Below are 26393 nucleotides of genomic sequence, written 5' to 3'. Positions count from 1 at the left end.
GCTAGAGGTCCTAGCCAGAGCAATTAGGCTAGATAAAGAAATAAAGGCATCCAGATAGGTAAGGAAGAAGTAAAGGTATCTCTATTTGCAGATGACATTATCTTATACACAAAATAACCCTAAAGAATCCTCAAGAAAACTACTGAAACTATTAGAAGAGTTCAGCAGAGAATCAGGACACAAGAGAAACATACAAAAATTGAATGGATTCCTCTACACCAATAAAAAGAACATTGAAGAGGAAATCACCAAATCAATACCATTTTCAGCAGTCACAAATAAGATAAAATACTTAGCAATAAATCTTACAAGAGACATAAAAGACCTATACAAAGAAAATTATAAGACACTACTGCAAGAAACCAAAAGAGACCTACATAAGTGGGAAAACATACCTTGCCCATAGATAGGAAGACTTAACATTGTGAAAAAATGTCTATTCTACCAAAAGCCATCTATCTATCTATATCTATATATATATATAGATATATATAATGCAATCCCGATCCAAATACCAGTGACATTTTTTAATGAGATGGAGAAACAAATCACCACTTCGTATGGAAGGGAAAAAGGCCACAGATAAGAAAATCATTACTGAAAAAGAAGAACACAGTGGGAGGCCTCACTCTACCTGATTTTAGACCCTATTACACCGCTACAATAGTCAAAACAGCCTCGTACTTGTACAACAACCGATATGTACGCCAACGGAACAGAATTGAGAATCCAGACATAAATCCATCCACATATGAGCAGCTGATATTTGACAAAGGCGCCAAGTCAGTTAAACAGGGAAAAGAGAGTCTCTTTAACAAATGGTGCTGGCATAACTGGATATACATCTGCAAAAAAATGAAACAAGACTCATACCTCACACCATGCACAAAAACGAACTCAAAGTGGATCAAAGACCTGAATATAAAATCTGAAACAATAAAGATCATGAAAGAAAAAATAGAGACAACGCTAGGAGCCCTAATGCATGGCATAAACAGTGTACAACACATTACTAACAATGCACAAACACCAGAAAAGAAACTGGAGAACTGGGAGTGCCTAAAAACCAAACACCTATGCTCATCCAAAGTTTTCACCAAAAGAGTAAAAAGATTACCTACAGACTGGGAAAAAGGTTTGAACTATATTTCCCATCAACATCTGATCTCTAAAATCTACATGATGCTGCAAAAACTCAACTACAAAAAGACAAACAGCACAATTAAAAAATGGGCCAAGGATAAGAACAGGCACTCACTAAAGAAGACATTCAAGTAGCTAAAACATGAGGAAAAGCTCATGATCGTTAGTCATTACCCATCAACTTCGATTCCGACTCCTAACGACCCTATGGGACAGAGTAGAACTCCCCCATAAAGTTTCCAAGGAGGGCCTGGCAGATTTGAACTGCCAATCTCTTGGTTAGCAGGTGTAGCACGATAACCACTACGCCACCAGGATTTCCCATTAGCCATTAAAAAAAAAAAAATAGAGACATGCAAATCAAAACTACAATGAGATTACATCTCACTCCGATAAGGCTGGCATTAATCCAAAAAACACAAAAGAATAAATGTTGGAGAGGTTGTGGAGAGACTTGAACAATTATACGCTTATACACATATACACTTATACACTGCTGGTGGGAATATAAAATGGTTCAACCACTTTGGAAATCGATTTGGCACTTCCCTAAAAAGCTAGAAGTAGAACTACCATACAATCCAGCAATCCCGCTCCTTGGAATATATCCGGGAGAAATAAGAGCATTTACACAAACACCCATATTTATTGCAGCACTGTTTACAATAGCAAAAAGATGAAAGCAACCAAGGTGCCCATCAATGGATGACTGGATGAGTAAATTATGTTATATTCACACATACGCATTGATAAAGAACAACGATGAATCCATGAAAAATTTCATAACATGGAAGAATACTAGTGAAGAATGAGCTTCTTGCATCAAGTAGACACATGAGACTATGTGGGCAGCTCCTGTCTGGATAGGAGATGAGAGGGTAGAGGGGACCAGAAACTAGCTGAATTTACACCAAAATAAAGAGCAGAGAGAAGCAGTGTTCTGCCTAATTAGGGGTAGAGCAACTAGAAGTATACAGCAACGTGTTTATAAATTTTTATGTGAGAGACTGACTTGATTTGTAAACTTTCACTTAATGCACGATAAAAATTTAAAAAAGAATTTTATTTTACATGGATTCACAATCAATGCCTGTGGAAACAGCAGTCAAGAAATCAAATGATGCATTGCATTGGGCAAATCTGCAGTAGATGACCTTTTCAGAGTGTTAAAAAGCAAAGACATCAACTTGAGGACTAAGGTGGGCCTGACCCAAGCCATGGGATTATCGATTTCCTCATATGCATGTGAAAGCTGGACAAAGAATAAGGAAGACCAAAAAAGATCTGATGTCTTCGAATTACGGTTTGGTGAAGAATATTGAATATACCAGGAACTGCCAGAAGAACAAACAAATCTGTCTTGGAAGAAGTACAGCAAGAATGCTCCTTAGAAGCAAGGAGGGTGAGACTTTGTCTCACTTACTTTGGACATGTTATCAGGAGGGATTAGTCCATGGGGAAGAACACCATGCTTGATAAAGTAGAAGGAAAATGGAAAAAGAGGAACACCCTCAACAGGAAGGATTGACACACTGGCTGCAGCAATGGTCTCAAACATGACAACTATTATGAGGATGGTACAGCCCTGGACTGTGTTTTGTTCTGTTGTACATAAGGTGGCTATATGTTGGAACCAACTCGATGGCACCTAACAACAATGATGACTAAGATAGTTTGGTGTTGAGGATTCAGTGTGAGAAACACAAATATTATTCCTTTAATTAAGGAGCACACACAGTAGTAGAGGACACAGCTACTAATCAGAGAAATAAAGGAGAAATCGTAAGTTTGAAAAGGCAGAGTTCCATGATTGAATTTCCTTCAGTTACTTTATGAGTCAGAATCAACTCGACGACAACGGTTTTGTTTGTTTTTTTTTGACTGACTCTTGAACAGATGCACAAGAATGAGAGTATATTTACTAGTTTCTACTCTTTTTAGGGGAGGAAAACTTTTTAGAGAAAATAAAATGTAAAAAAATAAAATATAAATTAAAGCTATTAAGAAAAGCTTCTTAAAATGTTAGGCTCAGAGAGAGGCAGGGCCAAGATGGCTGACTAGGTAGAAGCTACCGTGGACCCCTCTTGCAACAAAGACTCGGAAAAACCAGTGAATCGATCACATACATGACAATCTACGAACCCTGACCATCAAACACAGATCTAAAGAGTTGACCTGAGTGACAGAGACTGAGAATGAACAACCACAGGGAAGTAGCGACTGTTTTCGGAGCCTGGAGCCAGCGTCCCAGTCAGAAAACCTTGGTGCCGGGCTTTGGACTGGGCGCAGGGGAGCTGAGTACGGCATCCTGAGACAGCGAAAACACGGGATGCAGACCTAGCACCCAGAAGTGACCTCGGGGGAAGCCCAGCCAGTGAATGCAGGCAGGGCAGTGACGCGGCTGACAGGAGGAGAAGTCACCGGGAGGCAGTGAGTGATTTTGGAGCCGAGAGTGCTGCGTCCCAGCCGGGGAACCTTGGTGCTGGGATTTAAACTGGGAGCAGAGGAACTGACCATGGCTTCTGAGACAGCACAAGCACTGGACGCGGGCCTGAACCTCGGGGGCAATTTGGACCCAGACAACACACACAGGCTACACACCCCTCGGGAATCTCAGGTAAAACAGTCATCACCAAACAAGATAAGTAACTTTGTCTATATTCCGGGGTGCTACACTCTCCTTTTTATCTAAATCCTCCTCTCCCCTTCCCAGGAGGCTTCATTAACATTGGAATTTCCTGAGCCAGAGAGTGAAGTGCCCTGCGGTTTTTCTTTTTTCTTTTTGGTCTTTTCCTAACCCATTCTCCTGGCCTGAGAGAAGCAGCTACAAAGCTACAAAAAACCCAGGGACCAAAAATACTTCCCTAATTGGACTAAAAATACAGAACCAGCTCCAGCCAAACATATGTGATCCACAGTCTTGGACTTTCATCCCTACAGGGAACAAGGTGGCTATTATAATGCAAAGGCAATTCTGATAGGGATCTGACTGTAATTTTTTAGCGGATTACTGGAAAGACAAGTTTCCCAGATCTGATATCTCTGCGAATTCAACAGAGCCCTCACTGACCCACAACAGAGAACTGAGGGCTGAAGCTCCCCCCAGACCACATAGCCTCCTGCCTTAGGGGTCTAAGGAGGGTGACACCTACCAATCTGTAGAGGTACTTGCATTGGGGTCCTAAGGGACAGCTGCAGAGCCCACCCACCAACGTGCTTTAGGAATAGAGACACACCTACCTCACTGGCACTTGGGGGAAGCCTGTCAGAATTCTGCCCCCCTGGAGTGTGAACCCCTGCTGCTACTAGAATCTGGTGCACACCACTATCACCACTACTTCTCTAGGTGGATAGGTGACAGTCTGCACCACACACTTGATGACCCAAAATCAGATTCTACACAAGAATAGTGAATGGACTCTTAGGCTTATATAGCTGGTAACAGCCCAAACCAGCTGGGAATAGGACATAAGTGATCCGAGGGCTACAACAATCAAGACAGCACAATCTAGCAGCCCATCTACGTATATTGAAAGAAAACAAAACAAGATAAGACTCAGTAAGCAAATATAGAATAAATCACTACAATATCTTAGAGATGGCTCGGAGAGAGCGGTTGATATCAAACCACATAAAGAAGCAGACCATGATTGCTTCTACAATTCCCCAAAGTAAAGAATCAAAATCTTTCCCAAATGAAGATACAATCCTGGAATTGCAAGATGCAGAATATAAAAAACTAATTTACAGAATGCTTCAAGACATCAGGGATGACCTCAGAAATGAAATAAGGCAATCTACAGAAAAAACCAAGGAACACACTGATAAAGCAGTTGAAGAAATCAAAAAGATTATTCAAGAACATAGTGGAAAAATTAATAAGCTGCAAGAATCCATAGAGAGACAGCATTCAGAAATTCAAAAGATTAACAGTAAAATTACAGAATTAGAGAACTCAATAGGAAGTCAGAGGAGCAGACTCGAGCAATTGGAAGGGAGAGGGGGGATTTGGAGGACAAGGGAATTGACACCAATATAGCTGAAAAAAAATCAGATAAAAGAATTTTAAAAAATGAGGAAACCCTAAGAATCATGTGGGACTCTATCAAGAAGAAAAACTTGCGTGTGATTGGAGTCCCAGAACAGGGAGGGATAACAGAAAATAGAGAGAATAGTTGAAGATCTGTTGGCAAAAAACTTCCCTGGCATCATGAAAGACGAAAGGATATCTATCCAAGATGCTCATCGAACCTCATTTAAGATTGATCCAAAAAGAAAAACACCAAGACATATTATCATCAAACTTGCGAAAACCAAAGATTAAGAGAAAATTTTAAAAGCAGCCAGGGATAAAAGAAAGGTCTCCCACAAAGGACAATCAATAAGTTCAGACTACTCAGCAGAAACCATGCAGTCAAGAAGGCAATGGGATGATATATACAGAGCACTGAAGGAGAAAAACTGTCAGCCAAGGATCATATATCCAGCAAAAATTTCTCTCAAATATGAAGGTGAAATTAAGATATTTACAGATAAACATAAGCTTAGAGAATTTGCAAAAACCAAACCAAAAAAACCAAAGCTACAAGAAATATTAAAGGAAATTGGTCATAAAAAAAATAATATCAGATACCAGCACAAGACAAGGTCACAGAGCAGAACATCCTGATATCAACTGAAATAGGGAAATCATAAAAACAAATTAATATTAATTTTAAAAAGGAAAAAACCCTCAAAGCAGGGAATCATTGAAGTCAATTTGCAAAAGATCACAATAATCAAACAGAGGGACTAAATACAGGAGGCATAGAACTGCCATATGGAGAGGGAAACAAGGCAATATAGGACAATACAAGTTAGGTTTTTACTTAGAAAAATAGGGGTAAATATTAAGGAAACCACAAAGAGGTGTAACAACTCCATAACTCAAAATAAAAACCAAGAAAAACATAACGACTCAGCAAACATTAATTCAACTACTATGAAAATGAGGAACACGCAATTTACAAAGAAAAACATCTCAGCACAAAAAAGTAAGTGGAAAAATGAAATTGTCAGCAACACACAAAAAAAGGCATCAAAATGACAGCACTAAACACATTCTTATGTATAATTACGCTGAATGTAAATGGACTAAATGCACCAACAAAGAGACAGAGAGTCTCAGACTGGATAAAGAAACACGATCCGTCTATATGCTGCCTCCAAGAGACACACCTTAGACTTAGAGACACAAACAAACTAAAACTCAAAGGATGGAAAAAAATATATCAAGCAAACAACAAGCAAAAAGAGCAGGAGTAGCAATATTAATTTCTGACAAAATAGACTTTAAAGTTAAATCCACCACAAAGGATAAAGGACACTACATAATGATTAAAGGGACAATAGACCAGGACGATATAACCATATTAAATATTTATGCACCCAATGACAGGGCTGCAAGATACATAAAACAAACTTTAACAGAACTGAAAAGTGAGATAGACATCTCCACAATTATAGTAGGAGACTTCAACACACCACTTTCGGAGAAGGACACGACTTCCAGTAAGAAGCTGAAAAGAGACACAGAAGACCTAATTGTTACAATCAAACAACGTGACCTGATAGCCTTATACAGAACACTCCACTCAACAGCGGCAAAGTGTACTTTTTTTTCTAGCGCACATGGAACCTTCTCTAGAATCAACCATATATTAGGTCACAAAACAAACCTTCGCAGAATCCAAAACATCGAAATATTACAAAGCATCTTCTCAGACCATAAGGCCATAAAAGTGGAAATCAATAACAGAAAAATTAGGGAAAAGAACTCAAATACTTGGAAACTGAACAATACCCTGCCCCAAAAAAGACTGGGTTATAGAAGACATTAAGGAGGGAATAGAGAAATTCATACAATTGCAATAAGAAAGAAAACAATCCCTATCAAAACCTCTGGGACACAGCAAAAGCAGTGCTCAGAGGTCAATTTATATCGATAAATGCACACATACATAAAGAAGAAGGAGCCAAAATCAGAGAACTGTCCCTACAACGTGAACAAAGAGAAAGGCAGCAACAAAAGAACTCACAGGCACCAGAAGAAAACAAATAATAAAAATTAGAGCTGAACTAAATGAATTAGAGAACAGAAAAACAATTGAAAGATTTAACAAAGCCGAAAGCTGGTTCTTTGAAACAATTAACAAAATTGATAAACCATTGGCCAGACTGACAAAAGAACTACAGCAAAGGAAACAAATAACTCGAATAAGAAACAAGATGGGCCACATCACAACAGACCCAACTGAAATTAAAAGAATCATATCAGAGTATTATGAAAAATTGTACTCTAACAAATTTGCAAACCTAGAAGAAATGGATGAATTCCTAGAAAAACACTACCTACTTAAACTAACACAATCAGAAGTAGAAAAACTAAATAGACCCATAACAAAAAAAGAGATTGAAAAGGTAATCGAAAAACTCCCAACAAAAAAAAGCCCTGGTCCGGACGGCTTTACTGCAGAGTTCTACCAAGCTTTCAGAGAAGAGTTAACACCACTACTACTAAAGATATTTCAAAGCATAGAAAATGATGGAATTCAACCTAACTCATTCTATGAATCCACCATAACCCTGATTCCAAAACCAGATAAAGACACCACAAAAAAAGAAAATTACAGACCTATATCCCTCATGAACATAGATGCAAAAATCCTCAACAAAATTCTAGCCAATAGAATTCAACAACATATCAAAAAAACAATCCACCACGAACAGGTGGGATTTATACCAGGTATGGAAGGCTGGTTTAATATTAGAAAAACCATTAATGTAATCCACCATATAAATAAAACAAAAGGCAAAAACCACATGATCTTATCAATTGTTGCAGAAAAGGCATTTGACAAAGTCCAACACCCATTTTAGATAAAAACTCTCACCAAAATAGGAATAGAAGGAAAATTCCTCAACATAATAAAGGGCATCTATAAAAAGCCAATAGCTAAGGTCATTCTAAATGGAGAGAGCCTGAAAGCATTTCCCTTGAGAACGGGAACCAGACAAGGATGCACTTTATCACCGCTCCTATTCAACATTGTGCTAGAGGTCCTAGCCAGAACAATTAGGCTAGACAAAGAAATAAAAGGCATCCGGATTGGCAAGGAGGAAGCAAAATTATCTCTATTTGCAGATGACATGATCTTATACACAGAAAACCCTAAGGAATCCTCCAGAAAACTACTGAAACTAATAGAAGAGTTTGGCAGAGTCTCAGGTTATAAGACAAACATACAAAAATCACTTGGATTCCTCTATATCAACAAAAAGAACATCGAAGAGGAAATCACCAAATCAATACCATTCACAGTAGCCCCCAAGAAGACAAAATACTTAGGAATAAATCTTACCAAAGGTGTAAAAGACCTATACAAAGAAAACTGCAAAGTACTAGTGCAAGAAACTAAAAAGGACTTACATAAGTGGAAAAACATACCTTGCTCATGGATAGGAAGACTTAACATAGTAAAAATGTTTATTCTACCAAAAGCCATCTGTACATACAATGCACTTCTGATCCAAATCCCAGTGACATTTTTTAATGTGATGGAGAAACAAATCACCAACTTCATATGGAAGGGAAAGAAGCCCCAGAGAAGTAAAGCATTACTGAAAAAGAAGAAAGTGGGAGATCTCACTCTACCTTAGAACATATTATATAGCCGCAGTAGTCAAAACAGCCTGGTACTGGTACAACAACAGGCACATAGACCAATGAAACAGAATTGAGAAGCCAGATATAAATCCATCCACATATGAGCAGCTGATATTTGACAAAGGCCCAGTGGCAGTTAATTGGGGAGAAGATAGTCTTTTTAACAAACGGTGCTGGCATAACTGGATATCCATTTGCAAAAAAATGAAACAGGACCCATACCTCACACCATACACAAAAACTAACTCCAAGTGGATCAAAGACCTAAACATAAAGACTAAAACGATAAAAGATCATGGAAGAAAAAATAAGGACAACCCTAGGAGCCCTCATACGAGGCATAAACAGAATACAAAACATTACTAAAAATGACAAAGAGAAACCCGATAACTGGGAGCTCCTAAAAATCAAACACCTATGCTCATCTAAAGACTTCATCAGAAGAGTAAAAAGACCACCTACAGATTGGGAAAGAATTTTCAGCTATGACATCTCCGACCAGCACCTGATCTCTAAAATCTATACGATTCTGTTAAAACTCAACCACAAAAAGACAAACAACCCAATCAAGAAGTGGGCAAAGGATATGAACACACACTTCACTAAAGAAGATATTCAGGCAGCTAACAGATACATGAGAAAATGCTCTCGATCGTTACCCATTAGAGAAATGCAAATTAAAACTACAATGAGATTCCATCTCACTCCAACAAGGCTGGCATTAATCCAAAAAACACAAAATAATAAATGTTGGAGAGGCTGCGGAGAGATTGGAACTCTTATACACTGCTGGTGGAATGTCAAAAGGTACAACCACTTTGGAAATCTATCTGGCGTTTTCTTAAAAAGTTAGAAATAGAACTACCATACAACCCAGAAATCCCACTCCTTGGAATATACCCTTGAGAAATAAGAGCCTTCACACAAACAGATATATGCACACCCATGTTTATTGCAGCTCTGTTTACAATAGCAAAAAGCTGGAAGCAACCAAGGTGTCCATCAACGGATGAATGGGTAAATAAATTGTGGTATATTCACACAATGGAATACTACCCATCGATAAAGAACAGTGAGGAATCTGTGAAACATTTCATAACATTGAGGAACCTGGAAGGCATTATGCTGAGAGAAATTAGTCAGAGGCAAAGGACAAATGTTGTATAAGACCACTGTTATAAGATCTTGAGAAATAGTATAAACTGAGAAGAACACATACTTTTGTGGTTACAAGGGGGGAGGGAGGGACGGTGGGAAAGGGTTATTTACTGATTAGTTAGTAGATAAGAACTACTTTAGGTGAAGGGAAGGAGAATACTCAATACACGGAAGGTCAGCTCAACTGGACTGGACCAAAAGCAAAGAAGTTTCCGGGATAAACTGAATGCTTCAAAGGTCAGCGGAGCAAGGGCGGGGGTTTGGGGACTATGGCTTAAGGGGACTTCTAAGTCAATTGGCAAAGTAATTCTATTATGAAAACATTCTGCATCCCACTTTGAAATGTGGTGTCTGGGGTCTTAAATGCTGACAAGCGGTCATCTAGGATGCCTCAATTGGTCTCAACCCACCTGGATCAAAGGAGAATGAAGAATACCAAGGTCACACGATAACTATGAGCTCAAGAGACAGAAATGGCCACATGAACCAGAGAATTACATCATCCTGAGACCAGAAGAACTAGATGGTGCCCGGCCACAACCGATGATTTCCCTGACAGGGAGCACAACAGAGAACCCCTGAGGGAGCAGGAGATCAGTGGGATGCAGACCCCAAGTTCTCATAAAAAGACCAGACTTAATGGTCTGACTGAGACTAGAGGAATCCTGGCGGTCATGGTCCCCAAACCTTCTGTAGGCCCAGGACAGGAAGCATTTCCGAAGACAACTCATCAGACATGGAAGGGACTGGACAATGGTTTGGAGAGAGATGCTAATGAAGAGTGAGCTACTTGTATCAGGTGGACACTTGAGACTGTGTTGGCATCTCCTGTCTGGAGGGGAGATGGGAGGGTAGAGAGGGTTAGAAAAAGGCAAAATTGTCACAAAAGGAGAGACCGGAAGGTGGGAGCGGGCTGACTAATTAGGGGGAGAGTAAGTGGGAGTATGGAGTAAGGCGTATATAAGCTTATATGTGACAGACTGATTTGATCTGTAAACTTTCACTTAAAGCACAAGAAAAATTATTAAAAATAAAATGTTAGGATCAGCTAAAACATACCCATTTCTCCATCGACTTTCTCCTTCTTTCTGCCTGGAAGGTGTATAAATTAGATGGATCTCTAGTAGTTTCTTAAAAGCATAAAAACCATATTGATATATGAAAGGTGAGAAACTATAAGCTAGAAAGACCCTGGATCTCTGATATATGTTGAAATCACCATACCAGGCCCAAGTGCACAGTACCGAGCTCTTTACATGGGAGGAAAATAAGCTCCATCTTGTGAAAGACATTAGTATTGGAGTTTTCTGTAACATGAAGCTAAACCACGCTTTAACAGATACAGCAGATGCAGACAATGTTCATTAAAAATACCAATTGCTGGGACACTTCCTCAGAGGCAGATGGAATAAACTGGAATAGAGTCTAATAATGCAGATCTTCCAAGGGGTTCCAGATGATTCTGAGATGATTCTGACACAGGTGATGTTGACAGTTGAAGGTCTGCTGCTTGGGAATCACTGCCTCTGTCCAGCCTTTCTCCTGCCATCCCCCACCTTTTCACAAGCATGCACATAAAAATAAATGTCCTACTTTTCTCCACGAAACATTTTCAGTAGGATCATAAGTGTCCCAAAAGTACATTCAGCATTTATCTTACTAGAACCAAGAATAAATGGATGTAAAACTCCTGTACATTTGATAATAGAAGTGCCCACTTTCAAAAAAATATTTCAGGATGTGATAATAGCGAAAATACATATTTCACTTGGATGGGGTAACGTTATGTCGTTCTTATAAATTCCCATTCTACTAATGGAGAACTTGAGCTTGGAAGTCATGCAATTAATAAGTGGCAGAGGCAGATTCAGATCTTTGTCTGTATTGCTCCAGAGTTCAAGTTCTTTCCACAACACAGTATTTCCACTTCTCCGCTGTAAAATGAAAGGTTTGGTTGAAAGAGCCCCGAGACCCCTTCTAATTCTAATGTCTGATGAATTCTGATACTGTTTCCTGTAGAGGAATGTAAGAATCATATCATGCACATTAGACTCATCCAGGATTTGAGGGGCTGCAAATAAAATACTTATCATTCCCTCCTCATCCTCAGCAACTCTGCAGTGCTTATTTCTTTAACTGAGAAAATTCATTTGAAAGATCTTTTGGGCTCATTAATCTAAATACTTCACCTTTGGTTATGACGTGTCTACAGTTATATGTCTAGCATTGGGAGAACGGAGCCTGGCATTTCATTTTTTCACTCTAAATCTAGTACCCTTTTCTCCAGTCCAAGGTGCTTCCAAAAAAAATCACAGATTTGAGAGGGCACCACCTTTATGTTGCCAGTTGTTGGTAGACTCTCCTTCGTGGGCAGATGTAACCACCACCTCTACCTACTGTTAGGGGGTCTAAGTGGCAGCTCAGACAGGTTTGTGTAAAAGCTGCAGGTGCCTGGCAAACACTGTATCAAAAGCACAGAAGTAAGGAGCAGTGTCTGCAACCTGGGAAGCAGTGATTTACAGGAAACTGATTTTGGTGGAGCTCTCTAGCATGGCTTTTATTCTACCCTTAGGTTTCTCTTCCTGATTTGAACGTATTAAAATTTACAGGACAAGGTCTCTACCTGAATCTTGTCTATACCACTCTAAGTTGCCTAAAGTAGTTTTATAGCTGCAGTTCATGGTGACGTTTTCACCCTCCTGGATATGCAGAGCCTCAGGATTCTGTTCTACTTGGCTCTTCACCCCTGGGCAGAAACACAAGGCAGAGAGACCTGGAATCAGTCATTAGGTATTCACTCTTTAGTGTTTACATTTCCTTCTCTAATCTTCAAGTACATTTCCAAATTAACAGGAAGAATTTGCCCCACATCTTGTGGACTCTGAACTTTGGTCTCCCTCTTCCCATCACCAAGAGCCCCCAACTTACTGGCCAGTTGAAGCCATAGAATCACCAAAGATATTCCAAGGAGTTGCTCCATTCTTCTTCCCTTGTTGGGCTCAAAGAAGATGCAGCTCTTGGGTCTGAAATGGAGCCAAGTTTCTCAGTTAAAACAGCCTCATCTCTACTCCTTCCATCCTCTTAGGAAGAGTCTCAGGTTTCTTACCCAGCCAATCAGAGACAAGCTCCATCTTTCCTTTGAATCAAACACATGCTGATTTCAAACCAATGTTGAGTCTGAGGAGAGAGAGGCACTGCCATCTTGTGGTGGCAACATCATCGGGCTAATTGAATATGCTCGGGAATGGTGAAGACTGTATGGAAATGATTCAGAAGAAATTATGAAGTTATATTTTCTGCTTTCAATGAACTCTACTGTTGCTCCCTATCACTTGCTGGGAAAGACTCCAAGAGTTCCAGGTAATGCAAAGCCCGAGGATAATAATGTTATTTACTGATGTTTATTTAACACTTAAAGTGTACCAGCCACAGTACTTGTTAAGGTTTAAAAAAATCCTTTTTTAAGGAATATTTCTTTTTTTCCATATTCTGTCAAGTCATATTCAACTCATGACAACCCATGTGTGTCAGAGTAGAGCAGTGTTCCATAGGGTTTTCAGGGCTGATTTTTTGGAAGTAGATTGTCAGGTCTGTCTTCCAAGGCACCTCTAGGTGTACTTGAACCTCTGATCTTTCAGTTTGCCATGAAAGCATTCACTGTTTGCACCACCCAGGGAGTTTACATGCACCATTTTCTTTAGCCAATCACAAATATCAGAGCCAATGAGTTACAAGTACATATAAAAAAAGAGATTGATTACAATGGTTTGGTTCACATAATGGCAGGGTGGGAGCTGGCAAGTCCAAAATCCATAGGTCAAATTGTACACTGGTGATTTCTGCAAGTCAGGTGACAGGGAGAGTGCAGATTGGAGAGGGAGAGCGAATTCTGCCAACATGTCTATTTATAGCCTGCAGGCAGACCACACTTCAGGAACTCTCCTTTCACCTGGTGGATTACACTATATTAGATTTTTTTATGGAATGTGATTATATTACGTTGAATTAGATTATGTTATGGTACAGCAACTGGACTTAGTATTAAGCCAAACTACTGAGAAACATAGCCTGCCAAGCTGACATCTAAAATTAACCATTACAAAATCTTTTAATATTCTGTGTGATGAAATGAGAAGTGCACATGAAGCACATCTGAAGTATACTAAGTACGATGGTTGTCTTGAGAAAGTAGCACAGATACACTTTGAGTTGCAAGCTGAACTACCTGTGTTCCCCTGGTACTCCACTTTTTACTTTAAAGCATGACTGACAGAAAAGAAGACTCGGATATTTGGCAAATATTTTCTTGAAATAAAAGAAATAAGCCTTCATTTCAAGGAAAACAATTGACATTGGTTACTGCCAATAACAAAACTAGAGCTTCCAGATGAAACTTGAAATTTTCTGAAAACTTGTATCTCCTAACATGAACTTGACACCTTCCCAGTTGTTAAAGATTTCCCTGGTAAGATTGGTGGTGAGGAGAAACCCCGAGCGTATGGTCCCCTTACACTCTTATAGCTCAGGTTGAGGCTCACTCTTCAGACAAACATTAGACAGGCCCCCAAAAAGAAAACAAAATGGGCATACCAGCCCAGAGAGAAAGATGAGAAGGCAGGAAGGGATAGGAAAGCTGGTAATGAAGAACACAAGGTTGAAAAGGGGAGAGTGTTGACATGTCATGGGGTTGGCAATCAATGTCACAGAACAATATGCATATAAATTGTCTAATGAGAAACTAGTTTGCTCTATAAAAAACCTACATTGAAAGTACAATTTAAAAAACTATAAAAAGATTGGTGGGGAGGCGGGACCAAGACGACAGAATAGTCAGACACTTCCGGTAATGCCCCTTACAACAAAGACCCCAAAAAACAAGTGAAAGGATTATATTTATGACAAACTTGGAGCACTGAACATCAAATGCAAAGTTAGAAAATGCATTGAGTGGCAAGGGAAGGGAGGAATGGTTCAGAAGCTGCAAGGAGTTGCCTGACCTGATTCGCCAAGAACCCTCGAGTACATTCCTGGGAGTGACTTCGGCCGGCTCGTGGTAGTGCTCAGCTGCAGTTTCCTCAGGGAGAAACAGTCAGCCTCACAGCCTACTCACACCTCTGGAACCAGACAAGAAAACATTCTTGCCAAAAGCTAAGTACTTTCATATATTTTACCACACCCTCCACCCTCAAGCCAGCTTCAGTGGCTGTTGATTTCCCTGGGCCTGAGGTAGGCACTGCTGAGCACTGTAAGCCATTCTCCCAGCCTTGGAGAAGGAATAAATTCACAATTGGGGAAAAGATAACCTGCCAGATCCACTAATCAGGGGAGCTCAGGTCAGAAGGAGTTCCTATCCAGGTATAAACAGTCATTGGGCTTTGAATACCTTTCCCCCCTGCATGAACCTGTGTTGGGCTATTTCAGGAGGCCCTTGTTTGCAGATTGCAACTGTTTCAGGTGTGCAGTAGAGGGGTGGGTGTTTAATGTTTGGCATCACTTTGCCGATTAGATAAGGTCCTCACCTACCCACATCAGTGGCCTAAGGACTGGTGACTGTACTCACATCACACTGCCATCCATGACAGGTGTGCAAAGATAACTGGTACCTTCCAGTCCTTACAAACAAAAGCATTGGGTGCTCATGGTCCATCTGCAGAACACACCCACCTGTGTGCTTTAGGGAACAAGGATGCGTTTCCTCACAGACACTCGGGGGACAATTGTCAGCCCTCTGCCTTGTTCAGACTGTGATGCTGTGCCACGCCCAGATACCTGTACCTACACCAATCACCCCCGCCCCTCTACAACTGTAGAACAGAGCCTGTACCACACACTTGCTGACCAACTACCTGGACACCTGAGCTAAATCCATATAAGAACAATGAATGGACTCCTAGGCTCATATACCTGATAACAGCAATAGCCATCTGGTAACAGGATGTTAGAGATTCAAAGGCAAAAATAATCCAGGTAGCTCACTCAAGCAACCTATTTGGACATATCAAAACAAAACAGATCAAGAAGCTAGGATACAGTAAGGAAACGTAAAATAAAATAGTAGAATAACTTATAGATGGCTCAGAGAAAACAGTCAATGTCAAATCACATAAAGAAGCAGACCATGGTCACTCCAAACAGCTCTCAAAACAAAGAATTAAGGGACCTGCTGGATGAAGGTGCCTTCCTGGAATTGCCAAGTACAGAATACAAAAGATTAATACACAGAGCTCTTCAAGACATCAGGAAGCAGATCAGGCAATATGCAGAACGAGCCAAGGAAAACAGAGATAAAGCACTTGAAGAAATTAAAAAGGTTATTCAAAAACATAATGAAAAATTTAATAAGTTGAAAGAATCCATAGAGAGACAGCAATCAGAAATGCAGAAGATTAACAATAAAAAGAGAGACTTAAAGAAACCAATAGAAAGTCAGAGGAGCAGAATTCTGGAAGTGGAAGCTAATATTAGTGAGATTGAAGGTAAAAAAAACTTGGCACTAACATATTTGAAGAAAAATCAGGTAAAAGAATTAAAAAAAAATGAAGAAATCCCAAATACTATGTGGGACTTTATAAACAGAAATAACCTACAAGTGATAGGAGTATCAGAACAGGGAGGGATAACAGAAAATAGAGAGAGAATTGTTGAAGATTTGCTGGCAGAAAATGTCCCTGATATCCTGAAAGATGAGAAAATATCTATCCAAGATGCTCATCTATCTCCACGTAAGGTAGATCTTAAAAGAAATTCACCAAGACATATTATAATCATACTTTCCAAAACCAAATATAAAGAGAGCATTTTAAGAGCGGCTAGGGGTAAATGAAAAGTTACCTACAAAGGAAAGTCAATAAGAATGAGCTCAGACTACTCGGCAGAAGCCATGCAGGCAAGAAGGCAATAGGATGACTTATATAAAGCACTGAAGGAAAAAAATCGCCAGCCAAGAATCATATATCCAGCAAAACAGCCTCTAAAACATGAAGGTGAACTTAGAATATTTCCAGATAAAGAGAAATTTAGGGGATTTGTAAAAACCAAACCAAAACTACCAGAAATACTAATGGGAGTTTTCTGGTTGCATAATCAATAATATCAGGTATTACTCCAAGACTAGAACAGAGAACAAAGCAACCAGATGTCGACCCAGAGAGGCAAATCACAAAAATAAATAAAGATAAAAAAAAAATGTTCAAAACAAGGAAACAGCAATGTCATTATGTAAAAGAACACAACATTAAAAAAATAAAGAGGGACTAAGAAAGGAAGTTACAGATCTTTTGTATGGAGAGGAGTACAGGGCAATATAAAGAAATAAAAGTTAGGTTTAAACTTAGAAAAATAGGGACAAATATTAAGGAAACCACAAAGCAGACTAACACTCTTACTCATGAAAATAAAATACAAGAAAAAAAAAAAAAAGACTTAGCAGAAACAAAATCAAGAACAAAAGAGCAGGAGGAAAAGACAATATTTAAGGACAAACTACTCAGCAAAAAAAATTAAGTGGGAAAAAGAAACAGTTAGCAACACACACACAAAGACATCAAAATGACAACACTAAACTCATACCTATCCATAATTACACTGAATGTAAATGAACTAATTGCACCAACAAAGAGACAGAGATCAGCAGAATGGATTAAAAAACACAATCCCTCTATATGCTGCCTAAAAGAGACACACCTTACACTTAGAGACACAAACAAACTAAAATTCAAAGGATGGAAAAAATACATCAATCAAACAACAATGAAAAAAGAGCAGGAGGGGCAGCATTAATTTAAGAGAAATTAGAATTTGAAGTTAAATCCACCACAAAGGATAAGGAAAGACACTATATAATGATTAAAGAGACAATATACCAGGAGGATATAACCATATTAAATATTTATGCACCCAAGACAGGGCTGCAAGATACATAAAAAAAAATTCTAACAGCTTTGAAAAGTGAGATAGACAGCTCCACAATTATAGTAGGAGACTTCAACACACAACTATCAGTGAAGGACAGAACATCCAGAAAGAAGCTCGGTAAAGGCAATGAAGATCTAAATACTACAATCAACCAACCTGACCTCATAGATACATACAGGAACACTCCACCCAACAGCAGCCGAGGATACTTTCTTTTCTAGTGCACATGGAACATTCTCTAGACTAGATCACATATTAGATCATAAAGCAAGCCTTAGCAGAATCCAAAACATTGAAATATTATAAAGCATCTTCTCTGACCATGAGGCCATAAAATTAGAAATCAATAATAGAAAAAGCAAGGAAAAGCAACGAAACACTTGGAAGCTGAAGAATATCCTGATCAAAAAGGAATAGCTTATACAAGACATTAAGGAGGGAATAAAAAAAATCATAAAATCCAATGAGAATGAAAACACTTCCTTTCAGAACCTTTGCGACACAGCAAAAGCAGTGCTCAGAGTTCAATTTATATCCATAAATGCACACATTCAAAAAGAAGAAAAGGATAAAATCAAAGAATTATCCCTACGACTTGAACAAATAGAAAGAGACCAACAAAAGACATCCTCAGGCACCAGAAGAAAAGAAATAATAAAAATTAGAGCAAAACTAAATGAAATAGAAAACAGAAAAACAATTAAAAGGATTAACAAGAATAAAAGTTGGTTCTTTGAAAAAATCAACAAAATTGATAAACCATTGGCCAAACTGATAAAAGAAAAACAGGAGAGGAAGCAAATAACCTGAATAAGAAATGAAATGGGCGATATTACAACACACCCAACTGAAATTAAAGGAATCCTATCAGATTACTATGAGAAACTGTACTCTAACAAATCTGAAAACTTAGAAGAAATTGATGAATTCCTAGATACACACTGCTTAGTTAAACTAACAAAAACAGAGGTGGAACAACTAAATAAACCCATAACAAAGAGGAAATTGAAAAAGTGATTTAAAAACTCCCAACAAAAAAAAAGCCCTGTCCTGGACAACTTCACTGCAGAGTTGTACCAAACTTCCAGAGAAGAGTTAACACCACTACTACTAAAGGTATATCCGAGCATAGAAAAGGACGGAATACTCCCAAACTCATTCTATGAACCCACCATATCCCTGATACCGACACCAGGTAAAGACACCTCAAAAAAAGAAAATTACAGATCTATAAACCCTGGTGGCATAGTGGTTAAGCTCTATGGCTGCTAACCAAGAGCCCAGCAGTTTGAATCTACCAGGCACTCCTTGGAAACTCTGTGGGGCAGTTCTACTCCGTCCTATAGGGTCGCTATGAGTCGCAATTGACTTGAGGGCAGTGGGTTTGGTTTTGCTTTTTATATCCCTCAGGAACTTAGATGGAAAAACTCTCAACAAAATTCTACCCAATAGAATTCAACAACATATCAAAAAAGGAATTCACCATGACCATGTGGGATTCATACCAGGTATGCAGGGATGGTTCAGCATTAGAAAAACAATTAATGTAATCCATCATATAAATAAACCAAAAGACAAGAATCACACGATTTTATCAATTGATGCAGAAAAGGCATTTGACAAAGATTGGCACCTATTCATGATAAAAACTCTCAGCAAAATAGGAATAGAAGGAAAATACCTCATCATAATAAAGAGCATTTATACAAACCAACAGTCACACCGTCCTAAATGGAGAGAGCCTGAAAGCATTCCCCTCGAGATGGGGAACTAGACAAGGATGCCCTTTATCACCACTCTTATTCAACATTGTGCTAGAGGTCCTAGCCACAGCAATTAGGCTAGATAAAGAAATAAAGGGCATCCAGATTGGCAGGGAAGAAGTAAAAGTATCTCCATTTGCAGATGACATGATCTTGTACACAGAGAACCCTAAAAAGTCCTCAAGAAAACTACCGAAACTAATAAAAGAGTTCATTAGAGAATCAAGACGCAAGATTAACATACGAAATCAGTTGGATTCCTCTACAGCAACAAAAAGAACATTGAAGAGGAAGTCACCAAATAGATACCATTTACTGTAGCCTCTAAGAAGATAAAATACTTAGGAATAAATCTCACCAGACATGTAAAAGACCTGTAGAAAGAAAACTACAAGACACTACTGCAAGAAACCAAAAGAGACCTATATAAGTGGAAAAACATATCTTGCTCATGGATAGGAAGACTTAACATTGTGAAAAAAATGTCTATTCTACCAAAAGTGATCTATAGTTATAATGCAATCCCGATCCAAAAACCAGTGACATTTTTAATGAGATGTGGAAACAAATCACCAACTTCATATGGAAGGAAAATAGACCCCAGATAAGTAAAGCATTACTGAAAAAGAAGAACACAGTGGGAGGCCTCACTCTACCTGATTTTACAGCCTATTATACAGCCACAATAGTCAAAACACCCTGGTACTGGTACAACAACAGATGCATAGACCAATGGAACAGAATTGAGAATCCAAGCATAAATCCACCCAATAAGAGCAGCTGATATTTGACAAAGGCCCCAAGTCAATTAAATGGGGAAAAGAGAGTCTCTTTAACAAATGGTGCTGACATAACTGAATATCCATCTGCAAAAAAAAAAATGAAACAAGACCCATACCTCACACCATGCACAAAAACTAACTCAAACTAGATTCAAAGACCTAAATATAAAATCTGAAATGTTAAAGATCTTGGGCTAGGAGTCCTAATACATGACATAAACAATATACCAAACATTACTACCAATGCACAAATGCCAGAAGAGAAACTATGTAACTAAAAATCAAACATCTATGCTCATCCAAAGATTTCACCAAAAGAGTAAAAAGATTACCTACACACTGGGAAAAAGTTTTTAACTATGACGTTTCTGATCAGCATCTGAACTCTAAAATCCATATGATACTGCAAAAACTCAATTACAAAAAGGCAAACAACCCAATTAAAAAATGGGCGAAGGATATGAACACTTTACTAAAGGAGACATTCAGGTAGCTAATAGATACATGAGGAAATGCTCATGACCATTAGCTATTACAGACATGCAAATCAAAACTAAAATGAGGTTCCATCTCACTCCAACAAGGCTGGCATTAATCTAAAAAACACAAAAGAATAAATGTTGGAGAAGTTGTGGAGAGACCGGAACACTAATGCACTTAGACACTGCTTTTGGGAATGTAAAAAGGTACAACCACTTTGGAAATCGATTTGGTACTTCCTTAAAAAGCTAGAAATAGAACTACCATGTGATCCAGCAGTCACACTCCTTGGAATATACCCTGGAGAAATAAGAGCCTTTACACGAGCACCCATGTTCACTGAAGCCCTGTTTACAATATCAAAAAGGTGGAAGCAACCAAGGTGCCCATCAACAGATGAATGGATGAAAACATTGTGCCATATTCACACAATGGAATGCTATGCATTGATAAAGAACAATGATGAATCCGTGAAACATTTCATAGCATGGAGGACTCTGGAAGGTATTATGCTGAATGAAATTAGTCAGTTGCAAAAGGCCAAATATTGTATGAGACCACTATTATAAGATGTCGAGAAATAGTTTCAACAGAGAAGAAAATATTCTTTGATGGCTACGAGAGTGGGGAGGGAGGGAGGGAGAGGGGTATTTACTAATTAGGTAGTAGACAAGAACTATTTTAGGTGAAAAGAAAGACAACACACAATACAGGAGAGGTCAGCACAACTGGACTAAACCAAACGCAGAGAATTTTCGTGAATAAATTGAATGCTTCAAAAGCTAGCGTAGCAGGGTTGGAGGTTTGGGGACCATGGTTTCAGGGGACATCTAGGTCAATTGGCATAATAAAATCTATTAAGAAAACATTCTGCATCCCACTTTGGAGAATGGGGTCTTAAGTGCTAGTACCCGGCCATCTCGATGTATCAGTTGGTCTCAACCAACCTGGAGCAAACGAGAATGAAGAACACCAAAGATTCAAGGTAATTATGAGCCAAAGAGACAGAAAGGGCCACGTAAACAAGAGACTACATCATCCTGAACCAGAACTAGATGGTGCCTGGCTACAACCAATGACTGCCCTGACACGGAACACAACAGAGAACCCCTGAGGGAGCAGGAGAGCAGGGGGATGCAGACCTCAAATTCTCATAAAAAGACCAGACTTACCGGTCCAACTGAGACTAGAAGGACCCTGGAGATCATGGTCCCAGACCTTCTGTTAACCCAAGACAGGAACCATTCCCAAAGCCATGGATTGGATTGGACTACGAGATGCAAAATGATTCTGCTGAAGAATGAGCTTCTTGGATCAAGTAGACACATGAGACTTTATGGGCAACTCCTGCCTGGATGGGAGATAAGACGGCAGAAGGGTTCAGAAGCTGGCCGAATGGACACGAAAAGTGAGAATGGAGAGAATAAGTGTGCTGTCTCATTAGGCTGAGAGCAACTAGGAGTATATAGCAAGGTGTGCATAAGTTTTTATATGAGAGACTGACTTGATTTGTAATCTTTCACTTAAAACACAATAAAAATTTAAAAAATAAAAGGATTTTATTTTACACAGATCCACAATGAATACCCTTTGAAGCAGCAGTCAAGAAATCAAATGACATATTGCATTGGGCAAATCTGCAGTAAAAGACCTCTTTAAAATGTTAAAAAGCAAACGTTACCTTGAAGACCAAGGTGCGCCTGATCCAAACCATGGTACTTTCAATTACCTCATATGCATGTGAAAGCTGGAGAATGAATAAGGAAGACCAAAAAAGATCTGATGCCTTTGAATTACGGTGTTGGCGAAGAATATTGAATATACCGTAATCTGACAGAAGAATGAACAAATCTGTCTTGGAAGAAGTACAGCCAGAATGCTCCTTAGAAGCAAGGATGGTGAGACCTTGTCTCACAAACTTTGGACATGTTATCAGGAGGGATCAGTCCCTGGGGAAGGACATCATGCTTCGTAAAGTAGAGGGTCATCAACAAAGAGGAAGACCCTCAACAGGATGGATTGACACAGTGGCTGCAACAGTGGTCTCAAACATAGCAACTATTATGAGGAGGGCTCAGGCCTGGGCTGTGTTTTGTTCTGTTGTACATAGGGTGGCTATAAGGTGGAACCAACTCGATCTCGCCTAACGACAATGATGACTAATGTACTTTGGTGTGGAGGATTCAGTTTGAGAAACACAGATATTATTCCTTTAATTAAGGAGCACACACAGTAGTAGTGGACACGGCTATTAGTCAGAGAAATAAAGGAAAAATTGCAAGTTTGAAAAGGCAGAGTTCCGTGATTGAATTTCCTTCAGTTACTGGCTCTTGAACAGATGTACAAGAATGAGTGTATATTTACTAGTTTCTACTCTTAGGGGGAGAAAAAAATTTTAGGAAAAATAAAATGTAAATAAATAAAATATAAATTAAAGCCATTAGGTAAAGCTTCTGAAAATGATTGGCTGAGCTAGAATATACCCACTTGTCCTACGACGTTCTTCTTTCTGCCTGGAAGGTGTATAAATTAAATGAATCTCTAGTAGTTTCTTAAAAGCATATAAACAATATTGAGACATGAAAGATGAGTAACAATAACCTAGAAAAACCCTGGATCTCTTATAATATGTTGAAGTCACCATACCAGCCCCAACTGCACGGTACAGAGCTTCTTTACGTGAGAGGAAAATAAGCTCCATCTTGTTAAAGACATTAGTATTTGAGTTTTCTGTAACATGAAGCTAAACCATTCTCTAATAGATACAGCAGATGCAGACAATGTTCATTAAAAATACCAATTGCTGGGACGCTTCCTCAGAGGCAGATGGAATAAACTGGAATAGAGTCTAATAACCTAGATCTTCCAAGGGGTTCCAGATGATTCTGAGATGATTCTGACACAGGTGATGTTGACGGTTGAAGGTCTGCTGCTTGGGAATCACTGCCTCTGTCCAGCCTTTCTCCTGCCCTCCCCCACATTTTCACAAGCATGCACATAAAAATAAATGCCCTGTTTTCCCCCACAAAACATTTTTAGTAGGATCATAAGTGTCCCATAAACTACATTTGACATTTATCTTACTAGAAACAAGAATAAATGGATGGAAAACTGCTCTGTATTTGGTTGTAGACCTACCCACTTTCGAATCAATATTTCAGGATGTGATAATAGAGAAAATACATCTTTCACTTGGATGGGGGAACCTTATGACTTTCTTATAAATTCTCATTCTACTAATGGAGAACTTGAGGCTTGGAAGTCATACAATTAATAACTGGCAGAGGCAGATTCAGATCCTTGTCTCTATTGCTCCAGAGTTCGTGTTCTTTCCACAACACAATATTTCCACTTCTCCACTGTAAAATGAAAGGTTTGGTTTAAAGAGTCCTGAGACCCCTTCTAATTCCAATGCCTGATGAATTCTGATACTGTTTCCTGTAGAGGAATGTAAGAATCATATCACACACCTCAAAGACCCATCTAGGACTTGAGTGGCTGCACGGAAAATACTGAGCAGTCACTCCTCATCCTCAGCAACTCTCCAGTGCTTATTTCTTTACCTGAGAAAAGTAGTTTCGAGGATCTTTTGGACTCATCAATCCAAATACTTCACCTTTGGTTATTATGTGTCTAGGCTTATATGTCCAACATTTGCAGAACTGACCCTGGCATTTTAGTTTTTCACTCTAAATCTGGTGCCCTTTGCCTCAGTCCAAGGTGCTTCCAAAAAAAACCACAGATTTGAGAGGGCACCCCCTTTTTTGTTGCCAGTGATTGGTAGACTTTCCTTCGTGGGAAGGAAGATGTAACCACCAACTCTACCTGGTATTAGGGGGTCTAAGCAGCAGCTCAGGCAGGTTGGTGTAAAGGCTGCAGGTGCCTGGTAAACACTGTGTATCCAGAGCACAGAAGCAAGTAGCAGTGTCTGCAGCCTGGGAAGCGGTGATGAACAGGAAACCGCTTTTGGTGGAGGTATCTAGCGTGGCTCTTAGTCTTCCATTAGGTTTCTCTTTCTTGTTTGAAAGAATTAAAATTTGTAGGACAAGGCCTCTACCTGAATCTTGTCTATACCACTGTAAGTTGTCTATAGTAGTTTTATAGCTGCAGTTCATGGTGACATTTTCACCCTCCTGGATGTGCAGAGCTTCAGGATCCTGTTCTGCTTGGCTGTTCACCCCTAGGCAGAAACACGAGGCAGAGAGACCACGAGTAAGTCATTACGTATTCACTCTTTAGTGTTTACATTTCCTTCTCTAATCTTGAAATACATTTCCAAATTAACAGGAAGAATTTGCCCCACATCTTGTGGACTCTGAGCTTTGCTCTTCCTCTTCCCATCACCAAGAGCCCCCAACTTACTGTCCACTTGAAGCCATAGAATCACCAAAGACACTACAAGAAGTTTCTCCATTCTTCCTCCTTGTTGCGCTCCAAAAAGATGCAGCTCTGGGGTCTGAAATGGAGCCCAGTTTCTCAGTCAAAACAGCCCCTTCTCTAGTCCTTCTGTCCTCCCAGAGAGTCTCAGGTTTCTTACCTAGCCAATCAGAGACAAGCTCCATATTTCCTTTGAATCAAACAACTGCTGATTTCAAACCAAGGTGAGTCTGAAGAGAGAGAGGCACTGCCATCTTGTGGTAGCAACATCATCGGGCTAATTGAACAGGCTCTGGAATGGTGAAGACTGTATGGGAATGATTCAGAAGAAATTTTGAAGCTCTATTTTCTGCTTTCAATGAACTCTTCTGTTGCTGCCTATCACATGCTGGGAAAGACTCCAAGATTTTCAGGTAATGCAAAGCCCCAGGACAATAATGTTATTTGTTAACATTTATTTAACTCTTAACGTACCAGGCACTGTATATGTTAAGGATTAAAAATCCTTTTCTAAGGATTTTTTTTTTTTTTTCATTTTCTGTCAAGTTGTTTCCAACTCATGACCACCCAGGTGTGTCAGAACAGAACTGTGTTTCACAGGGTTTTCACTGGCTGATTTTTGGAAGTAGATTGTCAGGCCTGTCTTCCAAGGCACCTCTAGGTGGACTTGAACTTCCGATCTTTCAGTTTACAGTGAGAGCATTAACTGTATGCACCACCCAGGGACTTTACGTGTATCCTTTTATTTAAGCAGTCACAAAAATCAGAACCAATAAGTTACAAGTTTATATATAGACAGAGATTGACTTCAAGGGATTGGCTCACAGGATTGGGAAGGTGGGGGCTGGCAAGTCCAAAATCCACAGGTCAGATGACACAGTGGAGATTTCTATAGGCTTGCAACCCTGGATCCCTAGGTCAAGTGACAGGAAGAGTGCAGAGTGGAGAGAGAGAGTGAATTCTTCCAAACTAACAATTTATAGCCTGGAGGCAGACCACACCCTAAGCAACTCTCCTTTCAACTGGCTGATTACATTACATTAGATAACTTTATGGAAAGTAATTACATTA

Source organism: Loxodonta africana, chromosome 10 (genome assembly GCF_030014295.1).
Source record: "Loxodonta africana isolate mLoxAfr1 chromosome 10, mLoxAfr1.hap2, whole genome shotgun sequence".
In the NCBI taxonomy this organism is placed as follows: domain Eukaryota; kingdom Metazoa; phylum Chordata; class Mammalia; order Proboscidea; family Elephantidae; genus Loxodonta; species Loxodonta africana.
Note: the sequence above shows the minus strand (reverse complement) of the source record.